Here is a 22,141-nt window from a genome sequence, read left to right as displayed (position 1 = left end):
AAGAATGAAGAGTGAAGTTGAAACTGTAATTGCAAAATTGAGAGAGGCTTGCTTAATTTTAACCTGTGCTTAATTAGTTTAAAAATGAGTCTGTCTAATTAGTATTAAAATAAGTCTGAATACATAATGTTCTCGTCATTTGTCTTGGAAATGTTAGGTAGCTTTTCCTAATTATTTGTCATTGATTGTGGAAGTGCTAGACCGCGTTCCCTAATAAATTTTGGAATTTCTATGGATTTCAGTTCTGCCACACTCTTTGCTCTTTGCCTTAGAATTCGAGGAATGACTGAAGAAAAAAGAATGGTTGAATAAATCCCAACAGAACTTGTGTATAATTCATATGGCAAAAACAGATGAAATTATTCTTAAACAATTGCAAAACAAAGGATTATAATTCTAGGTGGTTTCTCATGATTTATTTAGGAGATGTTGGATGATCTGCAATTCAAAATGAGGGTTTAACAATGTTTTTGAGTGGTAAATGAAGGTTTAACAATTAATCCTTTGAACCAATCTTTATTTTTAGCTATCAAAATATAACATTTGAGGTAAAGTTTTTGGTGTTGAATTATGTCATTATGAACGGTGTGGATGCACAAATAACACTGTACTATTGAGATCACTTGAAACTGAATGAGTAAGTCTTTTTAATTTTGCAGTTTCAAGAGGGGAATCTTTAAGTGCAAAGCAATGCAAGTCTTTTTAATTTTGCAGTTTCAAGAGGGGAATCTTTAAGTGCAGAGCAATGCCCAAAATGCACTTTAAAATTCATTACCCTAAATTGTGACTTGTACTATCTAAGAAAGTTTTCTTGCTCTACTACGCATTCCTATCAATACTATGTCCTGTTGTCTTTCGTATTTACTTTTAAGTACTATTATAGCTATTATTTTCACTTTCCCTTTCAGTAGTTAATGTTTGTAGAAATTGTAATTTTTTTGTTTCCAACAGTTTAAAAAGGCAGAAAACTTGAGTGTATAATCTTTTAGATAATTTTTTCTTTAAGTATCTAAACCCTGAAATGTTTCAATTATTTCCCTTAAAATACAGAAGCCAAGAGCACTAATTACAAGCCAGAGGCTTTAATAATCTTTGCCTCAATGGTAGACCGTATAGTTTGGACAATAACCTTAAGTGAAACATCTAGAACAATCAATTGTGATGATATTTAGCACACACTGAGTATTTAGCACTCACTGAGTGTTTTTCACAACATAAGCTAAAACTTGGCTACCTTTGGAGCATCGAAAGGCTGCGTTCTCAAAGGCGAAGAAAATGGCACCATTTTCTCAGTCTACAGATTGCCCTATCTTAGTTCACTGACCAGCAAATAATATTTTACAAGCAAACCCTTGCTAATAATAGCATTAAGGCTCTTAGTTTCCATGAATTCTAATGGCAGGAAAAACAATTTATCTACAAAAAGGTCAAGAAATACTATGAGAGATGAAAAGTATGAAAACAATGCTCAATGCAAGAAAATCCCCTGACCGTACCAAAGACCAGCTTGTAAACTTAGAATCAGGGCCTAATACGGAGAATATTATCCTTGAAATATAATAGACCAGCTTATGGAAAAAACTCTTCATTGGTTAGGCAAACTCAAGCATAAATAAACACCAGGCACATGGATAAATGCAAATTTCATCTTACATGTTCTTTTGCAAAACTGAAAGGCGCATACATTAAGTTGGAGAATTTCTTGCCATTTCATCTTACATGTTCCTTTTTCAAAACTGAAAGGTCCATGTATGTGAGTTGCACAATGTTTTGCCATAATTTTGAAACTTTGAAAATCACATTGTTCTTGATAGACGTTCTGTGTAATGCATCAGGTGTACTTCATGATGAACCACCTCATCATCCAATTTAGTTTCTGAGGTCTCAGCAGAAGCTTGGAAGTTTGTTGGAGTAGTCACACACCCTTTGGTACTAAAATAAACCTTTTCTATGCAACTGGTTGCACAATATTGATCTATGACCATTATATCTAGAGACACCATAACATGCTTAGAGGGTGACAAGATAGAGCCAACACCAGCAACCCCATGCTGGAGGAACCTATTACAACAAAACTGGAGTTTCCGTGAGCAAACTGTAACGGTAATTTGACATGCAGGTGGACTGATTGACGTGGCTCACCATTCCAATGGGATCCACCATTTTTCCATTGAGTGCCTTTGAAGGGCTGTATCCACCTAATGAATGCTTAGAAAATGAAGCAAATGCCCAAAACACAAGCATGAGAAAATTCTCATACTGCAGTCATGCAATACAAACAACCAAAAACGATTGCAAGATTATCATCTGTGCTAGAGCAAAGCTGAAGAGAAGTTATGTATTTTCAGAGACAACCCACAATTTTATTGAGTGAACCAATTTATCTACGGTACCCTAAAGAAAGTTCAAATTCATACAACAAAAAGCATCTTAGCGGTATTCTGATTTTAATTAGAACTTAGTGTTATATTAAGCACATTGCCTTCAAAACCAGTACCCGAAGTAAGTGTTGAATTGTGAAGGCCAATAGACATGTTTTTTCCCTCCATATTATTTTGTCTCGTCTGATTTTAATTAGAACTTAGTGTTATATTAAGCACATTGCCTTCAAAACCAGTACCCGAAGTAAGTGTTGAATTGTGAAGGCCAATAGACACATGTTTTTTCCCTCCATATTATTTTTTCTCTTCAGCTGATCATTAGTGATCTATATATGCTGATGGCATGTATTGTAAACGAAATTTGTTTTCTCATTAATATAATTCCTCTGCTCTCAGTCTGGACGTAGCCATGATTTGTGGTGAACCACGATAAACTCTGTGTTTATGTGTTTTTGCTGTTCTGTATTTTCTTTTGCATTCTTAGTTAATTTACAATTGGTATCAGAGCCGTAATCAATTTTGGTGACCAAATTCCAAAGCCATGGAGGAAACAAGAGTGCAGAAATTCTTGGGGAAGAATTTCAGTTTGTGGAAGGTACAGATGCAATCACTTTTGATCAAGCATGATCTTGCAATAGCAATTGAAGGCAAAGCAAAGAATCCTACCACTATGTTAGATAAAGACTGGACTAAAACTGATGAGAAGGCAATGGCAGAGATTTTTCTTTTGCTATCTGTGAATCTGTTGTTCAATGTGAACAATGAAATGTCAACAAAAGACATATGGGACAAACTTCATAGTATGTATCAGATGGCATCTGCTGCAAATAAATTTTTTATCATGAAGAAGCTTTACAAGTTAAAGATGAAGGACGGTACAGCGATGTCAAATCACATAAATGAGTTGAATACTCTTTTATGTCAAGCACGATCCATTGGTATGCCTCAAGATGACGAAAATAAGGCGGTCATCTTATTATGTTCTTTACCGGATAGCTAGGATGGTGTGGTCACAGCAATTAGCACTTCCGTAACCGGCAAAAACAAGCTGGTTTACGATGAGGTAGCCTCTACATTGCTTAGTGAAGACATGAGGAGAACTAATAAAGAGTCTTCATCCGGCGATGCGCTAACGATGGTTAGTACAGAAAATAGAGGAAGAACTCAACATAGAGGCAGAAATAATAACAACAACCAAAGGTCACAATCAGCTAGAAGATCGCAGTCCCGAGGTAGACAAAACGGTTGTTGATTTTGTGGAAAGGTTGGTCATGTTAAAAAGGACTGCAGAAAATATAAAAGAACTCAAGAAAAAGTTTTGGACAGCGGAGCAAACATCAGTAATGATCCCGGTGATGGTGTTTTGGTTCTTACAACAAGTGACACAACTTCGAATTCATGGGTAATTGACTCTGAGGCTTCATTTCATGCATCTTCTTGCAGCGAAGCCTTCACAAACTACAAGGAAGGTAAATTTGGGAATGTTTATTTGGGTGATAACAAGGCCTGTGAAATTGTAGGAAAGGGGGATATTTTGTTATCAATTAAAGGAGGTGCTCAATTATTGCTTCAAGATGTTATGTATGTTCCCAAATTTTTAAAAAAATTGATTTCCGTCAGTCAGTTATATGCTTAAGGTTTTCTTACACTCCTCACGGACACATGGAAAATTACCAAGGGTTCCATGGTTATTGCCAAAGGGGATAAAGTTGGCAATCTATATGTTGTAGAAACTAATGATGAGGTGGGATCTGCGATGACTGTTGTGGACAGCGATGCTGCACTTTGGCATCAAAGATTAGGCCACATGAGCAAGAAGGGGTTAGAGGTTATGCTTAATAGAGAGCAACTTCTGGGTCTTCAATCAGCAGATTTAGAATTCTGTGAACATTGTCTTCATGGGAAAAAAAAACGTGTCAATTTTTTGAAGCATGGTCATGACAAGAAGACAACACCATTGGAGTTGGTGCACTTGGATGTCTTCGGTCCAACAGAGGTAACCTCTCATGGAGGCGTAAATTTCTTTGTTTCCTTTCTTGATGATTGTACTAGAAAGGTTTGGGTTTATATGATGTCTAGAAAGTCTAAAGTTTTCTCCAAATTAAAAATTTTTAAAGCTCTTGTTGAAAATCAGAGTGGACACAAAATTAAATGTTTAAAATCAGATAATGGAGGTGAATTCTGTTCCTTGGAATTTGATAACTTTTGTGCAGATCATGGTATTCGATGGGTGAAAGTTGTGCCATTCACCCCTCAAGAAAACGGGGTAGTGGAAAGACTAAATCGAACTATACTTGAGAAAGTTCGATGTATGCAATCTAATGCCGGTTTAGGCAAAGAATTTTGGGCAGAGGCCTGCAATACAGCAATATACTTGATTAATTGGAGTCCTTCATCTCGTTTGGACTTTGGAATTCCGGAGGAGGAATGCCTGGGTAGAAGGATTTCCTACTCACATCTTCGAGTGTATGGGTGTCAAGCATTTGTTCATGTTCCTAAAGAAAAAAGGAGCAAGCTGGATTCAAAATCACAGGAATGTATCATCTTGGGCTATGGTGAAGATCAGTATGGTTTTTGATTATGGGATCTTGTTGCAAAGAAGATTGTACGGAGTCGAGATGTGGTATTTAATGAGACAAAGTTTCTGGCTCTTCAATCAGCACCACAAGAAAGAGTAGTTGAAGATTTTATTTCTATGCCTTTATTTAATGTGAATAATTCTTCATTAAACTCTCAATCTTAGTCTCAGCCTATAACTTCCACTCCTACCTTTGTTTTGGCTCCATTTCCTGGTGTTAGCAGTGATTCACAATCTTCTTCTCATACTTTTCCATCATCACAATAGACAGAGCATGAAAGAAGGGGAACCTCTGACCATGTTGGGCAGTTGGGACGGTTTTCTAGTGAAGTTGCTTCTGTAAGAAGACAGGAAGAGATCAGTGATGGCATATACAGGGAAAATCACGCTCACAGGGATGATGCTTTTGCTCACGGTGATACAGAGTCGTTTTATCACATACATGGAGCCATTTTTACCCCTAGTGCCTCCACTCGGGCAGTAGAGCCTTTTGAATATGGAGGCCATCAACGTCTGGTTTCTTCTAGCCGGCCCCCCTCATACAAGCTCAATGAATCCCACCATATTGGGAATTCTAACTCTCACGTTAGACTAGAAGAGGTCGAGGGACACGGGATGCAGAATTCTATTAATAATTCACACAAGTTGTTGGAGAACAGTCTTAACAACACTCCTATCAACGATGAAAGGGGCATCACTGAGTCTCACGGAATTGATGAGTCTCGTGGCTTTGAGCAGATTGTCTGCGGGTTTGGGGGCTTCAATGGTCAACATAACACACGGGCTCCTCCATATATTTCAGGTTCCGGTTCATATAATACTCTTCACCAATTTGTGACAGGGCACCAAACAACCACAGAGCATGAGGGAAGGGGAATCTCTTCTCATGGTGGCCAATTACGGCAACTTGGATTAGATTTGGCTACCACGAAAAGACAGAACACGTCTTGTGAGCATAACACAGCTGGTACTTCCTTTGGCCCAAGTGGTAGACAGGAGACACTTCACTCTAGTCACTTTGGCGATCTCACTGCTCAAAGTAATTCCACTCCTTCCTTGCCTTGGTCTTCTATTGAAAGAATGCCAAAAGTTGCATCAGATTGCGTAGATTTGGGTACTCCTACAATAGTCCACCTTGTTATACAGCAGTCACCAGAAACTTTAAGAATTTATATGCATAATTTGTCGAATGATCAAACACATCATGGTTATAGGGAACGAGACTTTGATGTTCCTCAGCCCATTCGCACATCTTCACAGGGCAGTGAATATGAATTAATAAGAAATAATTCTCAGAATGCCCAACAAAATCTAGACTTAAGGTGATCTACAAGGCAGAGGAGGATGCCTACAAAATAATCAGATTATGAGCTCCTTTATTCCGAGGAGGCAGACCTTGAGATATTAATCTCTGATCAAGTAGAGCCGGCTAATTTTCAAGATGCTTGTAGAAGTACTGATAAAAATCAGTGGATGATTGCGATGGAAGAAGAGATGAATTCCCTTAAAACCAATAAAACATGGGACTTAGTTCCGCTTCCACCCAATCGGAAAGCTTTGAAAAACCGTTGGGTATACAAAGTGAAAGAGGAAGATGGCGGAAGAAAGAGGTACCGTGCTCAACTCATCAAAGGATATGCTCAAAAAAAGGGCTTAGATTTTGAAGAGATTTTCTCACTTGTTGTACGAATGACTACAATCCGGGCAGTTTTTGGATTGGTAGCCATTTGGGATCTTGAGCTCGAACAGCTTGATGTCAAGACGACTTTTCTACATGCTGACATCAATGAAGAATTGTTCATGGAACAGCCTGAAGGCTTTGTTCAAAAGGGGAAAGAACATCTCTATTGTCGGCTAAAGCAGAGTTTGTATGGATTTTCGCCTAAGTTCTGAATTTTGTCCCAAAACACAAGATGAGAAGGATTTTATGAATAATGTTCCTTATAAATCAGCGGTTGGTAGCTTAATGTATGCTATGGTTTCTACATGTCCCGACATTGCTCATGTGGTGGGAGTAGTTAGTAGATACATGAGCAATCCCGAGAAACCTCATTGGGAAGCAGTGAAATGGATATTGCGGTATCTCAAGGGTACTTCTAATTATGCATTGTGTTTTGGTAGAAATCATTCTCAGCTGCAAGGATTCAGTGACTCAGATCTTGCCGGAGATCAAGAAAAGTGTAGGTCTACTACTGGTTATGCTTTCACATTTGTTGGGGCTGCCATTAGTTGGGTCTCAAGACTGCAACATTGTGTTGCACTTTCTTCTGCTGAAGCCGAATACTTGGCTCTTTCCAAAGGGGCTAGAGAGATGATTTGGTTGCAACGCTTATTCAGTGATTTACATTGGCAACAAGATGATTATGTCTTATTTTCAGATAGTTAGAGTGCAATTTTTATGGTTCACAATCATTCCTCTCAGCGACGCTTCAAACATATTGACAAGCATGCTCACTATGTTCGCTATGTGGTGGCAGAAGGAAAACTAAAGGTTGCCAAAATTGATACCAAGATCAATCCGGCGGACATGTTGACGAAGGTTGTTGCCAAGGAGAAGTTCGAATGTGCCAGGACTTCTCTTGGCCTTGTTAAAAAGAAGTAAGTCCGCATGTAGAGCAAGGGAATGGATGATCAGCTAGTGTATCTGTTGTCTTCAGGTGGGAGATTGTTGAATTGTGAAGGCCAACAGACACATGTTTTTTCCCTCCATATTATTTTGTCTCTTCAGCTGATCATTAGTGATCTATATATGTTGATGACATGTATTGTAAACAAAATTTGTTTTCTCATTAATATAATTCCTCTGCTCTCAGTGTGGACGTAGCCACGATTTGTGGTGAACCACGATAAACTCTGTGTTGATGCATTTTTGTTGTTCTGTATTTTCTTTCGCATTCTTAGTTAATTTACAGTAAGCATCATCCCCATTTAAATGGCTTCCCTGGTGTGCAGCACCTGATAAATACCTGTATTCACAGAGCACATAGCCCTTTTAGGTTTTCACTTGAACAACAAACAAAAGAAGCAAAAAATTGTATATGTAGTTTTTCCTTCTTGTTTTCTGTTGGACATAATAATGTATTTGAACCTTTTATTTATTTTTCCTTACATATATTGCTACTATGCTTTATACATTTTGTCTCTGGCATGGGGATACTTCTAATTGCAGATCAATAAGGATAATTAAGTATTGGATATATGGTACGTATGCTTTCACACTGAAAAGTCTGATGACAAAAACTAGTTGCGAACAGAAAGGTATTACCGGCAGTAACAATTAGTTTGTATACCCCTACAAGGGATTTGGAAGACAAGCAGTCTATCAAAAGTCGGTTTTGTGGGAAATTTTGTGACATTCTTAATTAGTATTTTTATTTAGAGCCTGATAAAGAAAAGGCAAAAAAATTGTGCATTCAATTGAACTGAGAGTATGTTCTTGCTAGCTCATACATTTCCTTTCCCAGTAAATGGTTAGTGGGTTGATATTTAAATTTATGAAGGGGTGGCTTTGCTCTCTATAGAGAATGAAGTGTTACTCTGTTTGGAAGTATTGTATTGTTAAGGTACTATTATGGGGTCCTAATTTGAAATATCAACAAAAGATTACAATACTAGAGAAGATACTATTAAAGACTGCATGAACAACCTATGAAGAGGTATAGCAGATTCTTAAAGCAACATACAACATACAATATTTGAGAATTACCCCGAGCAAGAGACCAATCAAAATTGAAACAACACCATACACTAGAATAATTGCAGAAGAATTGAAACCCCCCAGTTATCAACACTTCTATCTTCAACTACCTCACGATCAAACACTGGAATGTTCTACACATCAGCGATTACCACTACTGTCTTCAGCTTGACATGAACATCAGCAACAGAGTTTCCAATCCCCTCAAACTAGATACCATGAATGAGCACCATTCCTTTTCTGATCTCAACCCCTTTCTACCAAACAGGCAAGGAAGGTTGACTCACTAGAAACTTCCAAAGTACGTTTATTGTGATAAACAAGCAAAATGCTTTATTACTGTCCTTGGATTTCAACTTTCGTCCCCATAGAAAAGGATTGTGGACACACTAGAAACTTCCATAGTATGTTTATTGTCAGAAACAAGCATAAAGCTTGACTGCAGTAATCAGATCTTAACAAAAACTAGTGAGTGTGTATGTACATATTCATCTCTCCCAGGTAGCCTTCACTACAGATGACTTAACCCCATCCACCCTAGAACACCTGACATTATCTGAACTATCCCTCTTATCTGAGTCCTTGGCATCCTCTTCTGCTTTGTCCTCTGTCATCATGGAATGTTCAAGAAGTATGAGCAACAATTGTTGCTAGTCTCATATTCCTCATACAGCACTACCATAACTAGTTTCTTGGAGCAACATGTTACTATCGTCATGTGTAAAAGAAGAGCTTGATTGCTTGCTAATTCCTCTTTACCTATCACCTTCAGTAGATTCTTCTAAGTCTACTTTTAGACTCCTGGCCATCAGGGTTTCCCTGATTCCACTTGTCTCTAAGCCATATCACCCAAGGCAAACAACATGCAAGAAACCATGCACATAGACACCTTAAAGGGTTAGACATCCACATCTTCAAGAACAACAATCCCAAAACTACTAACGTAAACCCTTAGGAAAACCTGTTCCAATATGATGGCAATGGACCATTAAAATGGCAGTAGTACATTGTGTAGCAATAGTACACCCTGCCACCAGGTAGCTCATATTATCTCTTGTTCTCGTGTTGTTGGGTTTTTATTTTCTGAATGATATAACGGCTCTCCTCGTTTAGTGGGTTTCCCATTAATTTTCTTCTGAGTTGTGGAAATTGGCTCTTACCACAAATCGTAATTCCATTTCCCACATAGCCGCCCCCTTCTGGCCATGCATTCTTTATGTATTGAAGTGACTGGTAGAGTTGTGGAACCAGGCTTTACATCTGCCAAACAAAATTGTACCCTGTTGTGCACATGAGTCTACATTCATGGGAGTAGTCCAATAGTGTAATTATTTTTTCGTTTGGGGACCATACTTTTGTATACCCTGCAATCATTGCAATCCATGAATCTATTTCCCTAAGGTACACAGCCGAGAGTTTTGGCGAGAGTTTATGTTTTTCTGCTTCATTCATTTCATCTACATGTTCCTCTGTTCTTAATCCAAATCCTGCTGAGCCCACTATTAAATGCTCGGTTCCTCAAAAATGGTAACATATTATTATTTAATTGCATCACTGAGCAAAATTATCTTTTTAAGAATGAAATTTCTTTTGAATCATTTCATTTTGTTTAGATTACATTTTTTTACTGAACTTTAGTACTGCCGAAAGTGAATAGTCTTTATATAAAAAATGTTTGCATGCTTCCATGTGCTTTTGAACACCTAAACTGTACAGTCGATCAATTTTCAAAAATCGAAAACATCATGAATTTTTCTGAAATTTTTAGCATTTGATCTTAATGATCTGCACAGTTTTTAGTTGAAAACAACAAAAAATTTAGAAAAAAATCACTACATTTTCGTGAATCTGGGAAAAAGAAGTTTGACTTTGTTTTGTCTTTAGTACATTTTTTCTGGAGATTACCCTGTCCCAATTAAAAAGGACAAGAATAATGAAAACTTTGGATTAGAAATCAAGGGTTGTTCATGAACCAGTCTAACAACAAAGACAACTGTGATATCATCCATAATGAATTATAAGTTGCACAACAATTTCAACACAACAAATGGTAGAGTTGAAAGAATCAACCAAATGCTGAAAGTCAAGATGCTAAATTTCAAAAACCAATCTCTGAATTCTTTTTTGAATAATGAGGGAAAAGGGAACTACTGGAGAGATTGGAGGCTCTTATGGAGGGAGGACTCTTTTGGGAAAAGAGTAGCTGTAATAAGATCTGTTTGTAGCTATCTAAGGCAGATTTTTGCAGCTTGTAGCAAGTTCCCATAGCTGGCGGTTAAAAACTCAATAGTTGTTGTAACACGTTCTGCAGCTGCCTGTAATAATTTTGTTTGCACCAATAGAACATTAAACTATAGTGTTTCTTCTGCAACAAAACATATTTGACTCCAACACGTTTAGCTTTGCCATAGTTAATAAAGAAGGCTGAATTTATTCTATAAATTCATTGTTGATTTGGGTCTTCTGAGAGAAACCAGGGCATGGATGTAAGGACAAGCTATCATTTATTTGGCCCCTATTCTTGCCAACATCTTTAAGCTATAAAATATGCATTTCACTCTGGCACCTTGCATTCCAATCAAAATAAATAATCATTACATTTATGTGCTTACATAAACGCAATAGGAAAAAATGTTTTGAATAAAGCATGAACTAAAAGAAATGAGCATATTAAATCGTTTGCTAAAAATAATGTGAAATCAAACATTAGAAATAAAACCTAGAGGTTCTTGAGGCAACTCCTACAGAACATGCACACTGAAAACACTTATTCCTTTAAAATATTATTAACTAAGAATTCCTTTAACATTATTAATTGAGAGAGAATGCTGTTTGAGAAGGAGCTTTACACGGGCTCTGATCTTTGGATGACTGTTATTGCCATAAATTATATTTAGTTTCCAGTAAAAGACCATCAAAACTATTGTGCAGATTATGGTATTCGAGGGGTGAAAGTTGTGCCATTCACCCCTCAAGAAAACATGGCAGTGGAAAGACTAAATCGAACTATACTTGAGAAAGTTCGATGTATGCAATCTAATGTCGGTTTAGGCAAAGAATTTTGGGCGGAGGCTTGCAATACAGCAGTATACTTGATTAATCAAATTCCTTCATCTCGTTTGGACTTTGGAATTCCGGAGGAGGAATGGCTGGGTAGAAGGATTTCCTACTCACATCTTCGAGTGTATGGGTGTCAAGTATTTGTTCATGTTCCTAAAGAAAAAAGGAGCAAGCTGGATTTAAATCATAGGAATGTATCTTCTTGGGCTATGGTGAAGATCGGTATGGTTTTCGATTATGGGATCTTGTTGCAAAGAAGATTGTACAGAGTCAGATGTGGTATTTAATGAGACAAAGTTTTTGGCTCTTCAATCAGCACCACAAGAAAGAGTAGTTGAAGATTTTATTTCTATGCCTTTATTTAATGTGAATAATTCTTCATTAAACTCTCAATCTCAGTCTCAGCCTATAACTTCCACTCCTACCTTTGTTTTGGCTCCATTTCCTGGTGTTAGCAGTGATTCACAATCTTCTTCTCATACTCTGCCATCATCACAACAGACAAAGCATGAAAGAAGGGGAACCTCTGACCATGTTGGGCAGTTGGGACAGTTTTCTAGTGAAGTTGCTACTGTAAGAAGACAAGAAGAGATCGGTGATGGCATATACAGGGCAAATCATGCTCACAGGGATGATGCTTCTGCTCACGGTGATACAGAGTCGTTTTATCACATACATGGAGCCATTTTTACACCTGGTGTCTCCACTCGGGCAGTAGAGCCTTTTGAATATGGAGGCCATCAACGTCTGGTTTCTTCTAGCTGGTCCCCTTCATACAAGCCCGATGAATCCCACCATATTGGAAATTCTAACTCTCACATTAGACTAGAAGAGGTCGAGGGACACGGGATGCAGATTTATGTTAATAATTCACACAAGTTGTTGGAGAATAGTCTTAACAACACTCCTGTCAATGATGAAAGAGGCATCATTGAGTCTCACAGAATTGATGAGTCTCACGGCTTTGAGTAGACTGTCTGCGGGTTCGGGGGCTTCAATGGTCAACATAACACACGGGCTCCTCCATATATTTCAGGTTCTGGTTCATATAATACTCTTCACCAATCTGTGACATGGCACCAAACAACCCCAGAGCATGAGGGAAGGGGAATCTCTTCTCATGGTGGCCAATTACGGCAGCTTGGATTAGATTTGGCTACCACAAAAAGACAGAACATGTCTTGTGAGAGGAACATAGCTGGTACTTTGACCCAAGCGGTAGACAGGAGACACTTCACTCTAGTCACTTTGGCGATCTCACTGCTCAAAGTAATTCCACTCCTTCCATGCCTTGGTCTTGTATTGAAAGAATGCCAAAAGTTGCATCAAATTGCGTAGATTTGGGTACTCCTACAATAGTCCACCTTGTTATACAACAGTCACCAAAAACTTTAAGAATTTATATGCATAATTTGTCGAATGATCAAACGCATCATGGTTATAGGGAACGAGACTTTGATGTTCCTCAGCCCATTTGCACATCTTCACAGGGCAGTGAATATGAAATAATAAGAAATAATTCTTACAATGCCCAAGAAAATCTAGACTTAAGGCGATCTACAAGGCAGAGGAGGATGCCTGCAAAATATTCAGATTATGAACTCCTTTATTTCAAGGAGGTAGACCTTGAGATATTAATCTATGTTCAAGTAGAGCCAGCTAATTTTCAAGATGCTTGTAGAAGTATTGATAAAAATCAGTGGATGATTGCGATGGAAAAAGAGATGAACTCTCTTAAAACCAATAAAACATGGGACTTAGTTCTGCTTCCACCCAACCGGAAAGCTTTGAAAAACCGTTGGGTATACAAGGTAAAAGAGGAAGATGGCGAAAGAAAGAGGTACTGTGCTCGACTCATTGTCAAAGGATATGCTCAGAAAAAGGGCTTAGATTTTGAAGAGATTTTCTCACCTATTGTACGAATGACTACAACCCGGGCAGTTTTGGGGTTGGTAGCCATTTGGGATCTTGAGCTTGAACAACTTGATGTCAAGACGGCTTTTCTACATGGTGACATCAATGAAGAATTGTACATGGAACAGCCTGAAGGCTTTGTTCAAAAGTGGAAAGAACATCTCTATCATCTGTTGAAGCGAAGTTTGTATGGGCTCAAACAAGCTCCAAGACAATGGTACATTAAGTTTGATCAGTTCGTGGCTAAACATAACTTCACTCGATGTGAATCAGATCCTTGCGTCTACTATAAAAGACTTCCTACTGGTGAGTTTGTTATTCTGTTACTTTATGTTGATGACATGCTAGTTGCTAGTACTTCTCCTCAAATAATTCGCAAGCTAAAGAAAGAGTTAGCTTCTCGGTTTGCCATGAAAGATTTAGAGGTGGCCAAAAAGATTTTTGGGATGTCTATCACTAAAGATAGACAGAAAAAGGTATTGACTTTGTCGCAACAATCATATATTGACAAAGTTGTAGAGCAGTTTGGCATGGTTGAAGCTAAACACGTTCCTATTCTTCTTGCTCCTCATTTCCGCCTAAGTTTTGAATTGTGTCCCAAAACACAAGATGAGAAGGATTTTATGAATCATGTTCCTTATAAATCAGCGGTTGGTAGCTTAATGTATGCTATGGTTTCTACACATCTCGACATTGCTCATGCGGTGGGAGTAGTTAGTAGATACATGAGCAATTCCGAGAAACCTCATTGGGAAGCAATGAAATGGATATTGCGGTATCTCAAGGGTACTTCTGATTATGCATTGTGTTTTGGTAGAAATCATTCTCAGCTGCAAGGATTCAGTGACTCAGGTCTTGCCGGAGATCGAGAAAAGTGCAGGTCTACTACTGGTTATGGTTTCACATTTTTCGGGGCTCCCATTAGTTGGGCCTCAAGACTGCAACATTGTGTTGCACTTTCTTCTGCTGAAGCCGAATATTTGGCTCTTTCCGAAGGGGCTAGAGAGATGATTTGGTTGCAACGCTTATTCAGTGATTTACATTGGCAACAAGATGATTATGTCTTATTTTCAGATAGTCAGAGTGCAATTTTTATGGTTCACAATCATTCCTCTCAGTGACGCTCCAAACATATTGACAAGCATGCTCACTATGTTCGCTATGTGGTGGCAGAAGGAAAACTACAGGTTGCCAAAATTGATATCAAGATCAATCTGGTGGACATGTTGATGAAGGTTGTTGCCAAGGAGAAGTTCGAATGTGCCAAGACTTCTCTTGGCCTTGTTAAAAACAAGTAAGTCAGCATGTAGAGCAAAAGAATGGATGATCAGCTAGTGTATCTGTTGTCTTCAGGTGGGAGATTGTTGAATTGTGAAGGCCAACAGACACATGTTTTTTCCCTGCATATTATTTTGTCTCTTCAGCTGATCATTAGTGATCTATATATGTTGATGACATGTATTGTAAACAAAATTTGTTTTCTCATTAATATAATTCCTCTGCTCTCAGTGTGGACGTAGCCACGATTTGTGGTGAACCACGATAAACTCTGTGTTTATGCGTTTTTATTGTTCTGTGTTTTCTTTCGCATTCTTAGTTAATTTACAATAAGCATCATCCCCATTTAAATGGCTTCCCTGGTGTCGAGCACCTGATAAATACCTGTATTCACAGAGCACATAGCCCTTTTAGGTTTTCACTTGAACAACAAACAAAAGAAGCAAAAAACTGTATATGTAGTTTTTCCTTCTTTTTTTCTGTTGGACATAATAATGTATTTGAACCTTTTATTTATTTTTCCTTACATATATTGCTACTATGCTTTATACATTTTGTCTCTGGCATGGGGATACTTCTGATTGCAGATCAATAAGGATACTTAAGTATTAGATATATGGCACGTATGCTTTCACACTGAAAAGTCTGATGACAAAACCTAGTTGCGAACAGAAAGGTATTACCGGCAGTAACAATTAGTTTGTATACCCCTACAAGGGATTTGGAAGACAAGCAGTCTATCAAAAGTAGGTTTTGTGGGAAATTTTGTGACATTCTTAATTAGTATTTTTATTTAGAGCCTGATAAAGAAAAGGCAAAAAAATTGTGCATTCAATTGAACTGAGAGTATGTTCTTGCTAGCTCATACATTTCCTTTCCCAGTAAATGATTAGTGGGTTGATATTTAAATTTATGAAGGGTTGGCTTTCCTCTCTATAGAGAATGAAGTTTTACTCTATTTGGAAGGATTGTATTGTTAAGGTACTATTATGGGGCCCCAATCTGAAATATCAACAAAAGATTACAATACTAGAGAAGATACTATTAAAGACTGCATGAACAACCCATGAAGAGGTATAGCAGATTCTTAAAGCAACATACAACATACAATATTTGAGAATTACCCCGAGCAAGAGAGCAATCAAAATTGAAACAACACCATACACTAGAATAATTGCAGAACAATTGAAACCCCCCAATGATCAACACTTCTATCCTCAACTGCCTCACGATCAAACACTGGAATGTTCTACACATCAGCGATTACCACTACTGTCTTCAGCTTGACATGACCATCAGCAGCAGAGTTTCCAATCCCCTCAAACTAGATACCATGAGTGATCACCATTCCTTTTCTGACCTCAACCCCTTTCTACCAAACAGGCAAGGAAGGTTGACTCACTAGAAACGTCCAAAGTATGTTTATTGGGATAAACAAGCAAAATGCTTTATTAATGTCAAGGAAGGTTGACTCACTAGAAACTTCCAAAGTATGTTTATTGTGATAAACAAGCAAAATGCTTTATTATTGTCCTTGGATTTCAACTTTCGTACCCATAGAGAAGGATTGCAGACACACTAGAAAGTTCCATAGTATGTTTATTGTCAGAAACAAGCATAAAGCTTGACTGCAGTAATCAGATCTTAACAGAAACTAGTGAGTGTGTATGTACATATTCATCTCTCCTGGGTATCCTTCACTACAGATGACTTAACCCCATCCACCCTAGAACACTTGACATTATCTGAACTATCCCTCTAATCTGAGTCCTTGGCATCCTCTTCTGCTTTGTCCTCCGTCATCATGGAATGTTCAAGAAGTATGAGCAATAATTCCTGCTAGTCTCATATTCCTCATACAACACTACCATAACTAGTTTCTTGGAGCAACATGTTACTATCGTCATGTGTAAAAGAAGAGCTCGATTGCCTGCTAATTCCTCTTTACCTATCACCTTCAGTAGATTCTTCTAAGTCTACTTTTAGACTCCTGGCCATCAGGGTTTCCCTGATTCCACTTGTCTCTGAGCCATATCACCTAGGGAAAACAACATGCGAGAAACCATGCACAAAGACACCTTAAAGGGTTAGACATCCACATCTTCAAGAACAGCAATCCCAAAACTGCTAACATAAACCCTTAGGAAAACCTGTTCCAATATGATGGAAATGGACCATTAAAATGGAAGTAGTACATTGTGTAGCAATAGTACACCCTGCCACCACGTAGCTCATATTATCTCTTGTTCTCGTGTTGTTGGGTTTTTATTTTCTGAATGATATAATGGTTGTCCTCGTTTAGAGGGTTTCCTATTAATTTTCTACTGAGTTGTGGAAATTGGCTCTTACCACAAATCGTAATTCCATTTCCCACATAGCCGCCCCCTTCTGGCCACGCATTCTTTATGTATTGAAGCGACTGGGAGAGTTGTGGAACCAGGCTTTACATCTGCCAAACACATTTGTACCCTGTTGTGCACAAATGAGTCTACATTCATGGGAGTAGTCCAATAGTGTAATTATTTTTTCGTTTGGGGACCATACTTTTGTATACCCTGCAATCATTGTAATCCATGAGTCTATTTCCCTAAGGTACACAGCCGAGAGTTTTGGCAGGAGTTTATGTTTTTCTGCTTCATTCATTTCATCTACATGTTCCTCTGTTCTTAATCCAAATCCTGCTGAGCCCACTATTAAATGCTCGGTTCCTCAAAAATGGTAACATATTATTATTTCATTGCATCACTGAGCAAAATTATATTCTTAAGAATGAAATTGCTTTTGACTCATTTCATCTTGTTTAGATTACATTTTTTTACTGAACTTAGTACTGCCGAAAGTGAATAGTCTTTATATAAAAAATGTTTGCATGCTTCCGTGTGCTTTTGAACACCTAAACTGTACAGTCGATCAATTTTCAAAAATCAAAAACATCATGAATTTTTTTGAAATTTTTAGCATTTGATCTTCATGATCTGCATAGTTTTTAGTTGAAAACAACAATTTTTTTTAAAAAAATCACTACGTTTTCGTGAATCTGGGAAAAAGAAGTTTGACTTTGTTTTGTCTTTAGTACATTTTTTCTGGAGATTACCCTGTCCCAATTAAAAAGGACAACAATAATGAAAACTTTGGATTAGAACTCAAGGGTTGTTCATGTACCAGTCTAACAATAAAGACAACTATGATATCATCCATAATGAATTATAAGTTGCACAACAATTTCAACACAACAAATGGTAGAGTTGAAAGAATCAACCAAATGCTGAAAGTCAAGACGCTAAATTTCAAAAACCAATTTGTGAATTCTTTTTTGAATAATGAGAGAAAAAGGAACTACTGGAGAGATTGGAGGCTCTTATGGAGGGAGGACTCTTTTGGGACAAGAGTAGCTATAATAAGATCTGTTTGTGGCCATCTAAGACAGATTTTTGCAGCTTGTAGCAAGTTCCCATAACTAGCGGTAAAAAACTCAATAGTTGTTGTAACACATTCTGCAGCTGCCTGTAGTAATATTGTTTGCACCAATAGATCATCAAACTATAGTGTTTCTTCTGCAACAAAACATATTTGACTCCAACATGTTTAGCTTTTCCATAGTTAATAAAGAAGTCTGAATTTATTCTCTAAATTCATTGTTGATTTGGGTCTACTGAGAGAAACTAGGGCATGGATGCAAGGACAAGCTATCATTCATTTGGCCCCTATTCTTGCCAACATCTTTAAGCCATAAAATATGCATTTCACTCTACCATCTTGCATTCCAATCAAAATAAATAATCATTACATTTTTGTGCTTACATAAACGCAATAGGCAAAAATGTCTCCAATAAAGCATGAACTAAAAGAAATGAGTATATTAAATCGTTTGCTAAAAATAATGTGAAATCAAACATGAGAAACAAAACCTTGAGGTTCTTAAGGAAAATCCTACAGAATATGCATAGTGAAAACACTTACTCCTTTAAAATATTATTAACTAAGAATTCCTTTAACATTATTTATTGAGAGAGAATGTTGTCTGAGAAGGAGCTTTACATGGGTTCTGATCTTTGGATGACTGTTATTGCCATTAATTATATTTAGTTTCTAGTAAAAGACCATCAAAACTATTAATATACATTGTGCCAAAAACAAATTGGGTGTCAAACATTATAATTTGAGGAAAGTATTTGAGTGCACTCACTCAGAGTACCATAGATGACCAAATATAACAGCAATTAACTGCAGTGGAGAAAATACAAATGAAAATGTTTATTTATTGATATGCACTACGTATTCTTAAGAGTAAGAAGTGCAAAAATATTGGCATGTCTATTCAAATCAAACAATTTCAACGAGTTTCAAACAAAAAGATTCATTGTTCAAATCGGATAGAGCTCAATTGAAGAATATAGAGTCCAGACTCGAGGCTTTCAATTGTATCTTTCATCATCATCTATCTGTTCAGAATAGAACACATAATTCTCTATAATACGTTCTCAGTACTAATACTTATTTTAAGGACGCCATTAATAGAATTTTACTTGATAGAGCAATATGAATACTGAAGACTAAATCAAATAAAAAATGAATTTCTCTTAAATGAGCAAAGAAATGCATTGCTGTGAAGGCATGTGCTAGACAAATTATTTCTTTTTTCGGGTTTCCCACTTAAATATTCAGATGATAAGTGATGCACATGTAACAACTGATACACAATACTTTGCTACCATATGAGATTTCATGATGGGACGAACCTCCCTAAATTTTATAATGCCACCACAATAGTAAAAGAACAATAGAAAATCATAGACCTGAATTTTGCTGCCAATTTTAAATAGAGGATGCAATACAAAGCAAGAGATGAAATATAAATGCATACAAGCAAGCTTTTCTATAAAAAACCCACACTCCAATATGCTTTTGGTTGAATTTGTTAATGCGATTTTGTTTAACTGCTACACAAAGCTTTTCTGCTATAAGTATGTTGGGATTGCTTTTGCTAAAATTAGAATGATTTAGCATAACTGAGAGGAGTGGGAGGGGGTGGTTGAAAGGGGGTGGGGATGGGGGATAAATAAGTTATCCTCGGGTCAAGATGTAGTAATTCAACTTTTCAACAGTTTCAAACAACTTAATCAATCTCGTAAAACAACTCAGTCTAGATAGCAACTAAAAGAGGGGTAAAATATTTATTGAATATCAAAGAAAGCAAACAACAGAAGAAACAAAGGAAACTACAGAGCTTTATCCTGGTCCACAAGTTGAACCAGCATCTGAGATAAATCAAGGGGAAGCATCCTATGATCAATACTATTCCAAGCCAGCCCTTACTCAGAGGCCCATTTAGCCAAACAATAACCCACACCATTCCACTCATGAGGGATATGAATAAAAGACGCAAAATCGAAAGAATTGCATAATTGAATGATCTGCTAAATAACCAGAGCCAAATGCCAATCCACATGCACAAGGTTCCTTCTATTCAATAAATTCACAACCACCTGCAAGTCAGTCTCACAGATGATTCTTTTCTAGCCACGTTGACAACACTATTCCACTGCAACCAAGATAGCTAGGGCTTCCATGAGGTTATTAGTATGGTAACCCTTGTATATAGAAAACAGAAATTGAATATCACCAGAACTATCATGCCCAACCCACCCAATACTAGCCGGACTAGGATTTCTTTGAGAAGAACCATCAGTGTTGATTTTAAGAATGTTTGGCTCAGGAGGAGACCAATGTCCCTCACAATTAACACGCTAAGAGTGTTGCTTAGCTCTATTCCCAAAGCTGGTGTGGGGGACTGAGGGAGAGCAGCCCTGAAGTGGAAAGGAGAGGTGAGAGTAAATACTAGCATCTCTAGGATCCAAACCCCCACCAATGTCACATTTAGCTAGGAATGTGTCTTGAAAAGAATTAACAATTTTCCCCTACAAGTGCCTGATCTCAAATTGCAAATCATGAAAGATCCTCCTATTCCTCTCAAGCCAAACATGCCATAAAATAAGGGAAGGGCTGATAGTCCAGGCAACTTGAAGAAAAGAAGTCTTAGAAGGGGAATGGCCCAAACAGTCCCAGAAAAATAACAATTCATCAACAATTTAACATTTTTTAACTCTTTATTATGTCTATGTGTGTTGACTAATAGAAAAATAAACAACTATAAAAATAGCATGCATAAAGTAACATCCATACATGTAAATAACACTTTAACATCAAGATTTAATGTGGAAACCTAATTTGGAAAAAACCACCAAGTAACATGCTACCAATTTTTCGCTCTTCTGAAGTGAGCTCGGTTAAGAGCCAACCATGTTAAAGGTTATACAACACATTGTTAAATGTGACCTTGTTAAATAATTCAATCACCCTATTAGGAGTGGCCATGTTAGAGGACTTTAGATCATTCTATTAGAATGTCACTCTGATTAAAGGATTTACAAAATGGCTGTTAGGTCAACCTTGAGTAAAATATTTTGATTGCCACAATGGTTAGAATGTAACAATAGGTTTGATCTGTAGAATATAACTCACTTTGCAAATTTAGATCTCCATTCGCTAATATGTTGGTTCTTTGATTGGCCTCCATTCACATCTCCATCACTGATCTACTTGGCATCCCTTCAAGCAATCACACTTCACTAATCTCTTCACACTTCTCCTATGTTGCTATGCTCTTTGCAGCTTCTCCTTACATATGATCACCAATCAACAACAAAGCAACCTTAGAAAACATCTTGTATGCCTCCTTAAATAGGTTATTTCAATATTTTTTTGCTTAAACATCATTGTTAATCTTAGGTTTTGGTCAGATTCGTTAAATCATTCCATCATTTTGTTCTTCTCCTTTTAGAAACTTTTGATCAAATCGATGGCTTTTTTAGCATAAAAAACTCTCTTCATGCATTAATTACACTGGCTCATCAATCCTTATTATCCATGTGCTTTGACTAATTCAAATTTTCAATTTTATTGGCCTCAAACTCGATTCTTTCACAAATTGTAACTTTTGTTGCCACCCAACAATCACTATGTTCTTATGTTCGATCACCATTGTGTAGCTTGGCATACACTATTTTGTTTCAGTAGGCGTCAACTAACTCACTTGACTACTACTATGCTCGGTTAATCTTAGAGTTTAACTTAACTCTTGTCATTTCTCTCATACATCAATTTACTTGTCTTCTTCACTTCATGTATTAATTAAACATCACATTATCTCGTCAAGGACTAACTTATCAAGTG

The 22,141-nt window shown here is 37.2% G+C and overlaps 1 pseudogene; it reads left to right on the top strand.

The window, feature by feature from the left end:
• The first annotated feature begins 6,648 nt into the window (after window positions 1-6,648).
• On the top strand, window positions 6,649-7,345 carry LOC149532738 (secreted RxLR effector protein 161 pseudogene; annotated as a pseudogene).
• The last annotated feature ends 14,796 nt before the right edge of the window (window positions 7,346-22,141 follow it).

This window comes from Cupressus sempervirens, chromosome 10, assembly GCF_028749045.1.
Source record: "Cupressus sempervirens isolate cs-2001-9-10 chromosome 10, ASM2874904v1, whole genome shotgun sequence".
In the NCBI taxonomy this organism is placed as follows: domain Eukaryota; kingdom Viridiplantae; phylum Streptophyta; class Pinopsida; order Cupressales; family Cupressaceae; genus Cupressus; species Cupressus sempervirens.
The sequence above is the reverse complement of the archived record's forward strand: the minus strand, read 5'-3'. Positions and strand labels throughout refer to the sequence as shown.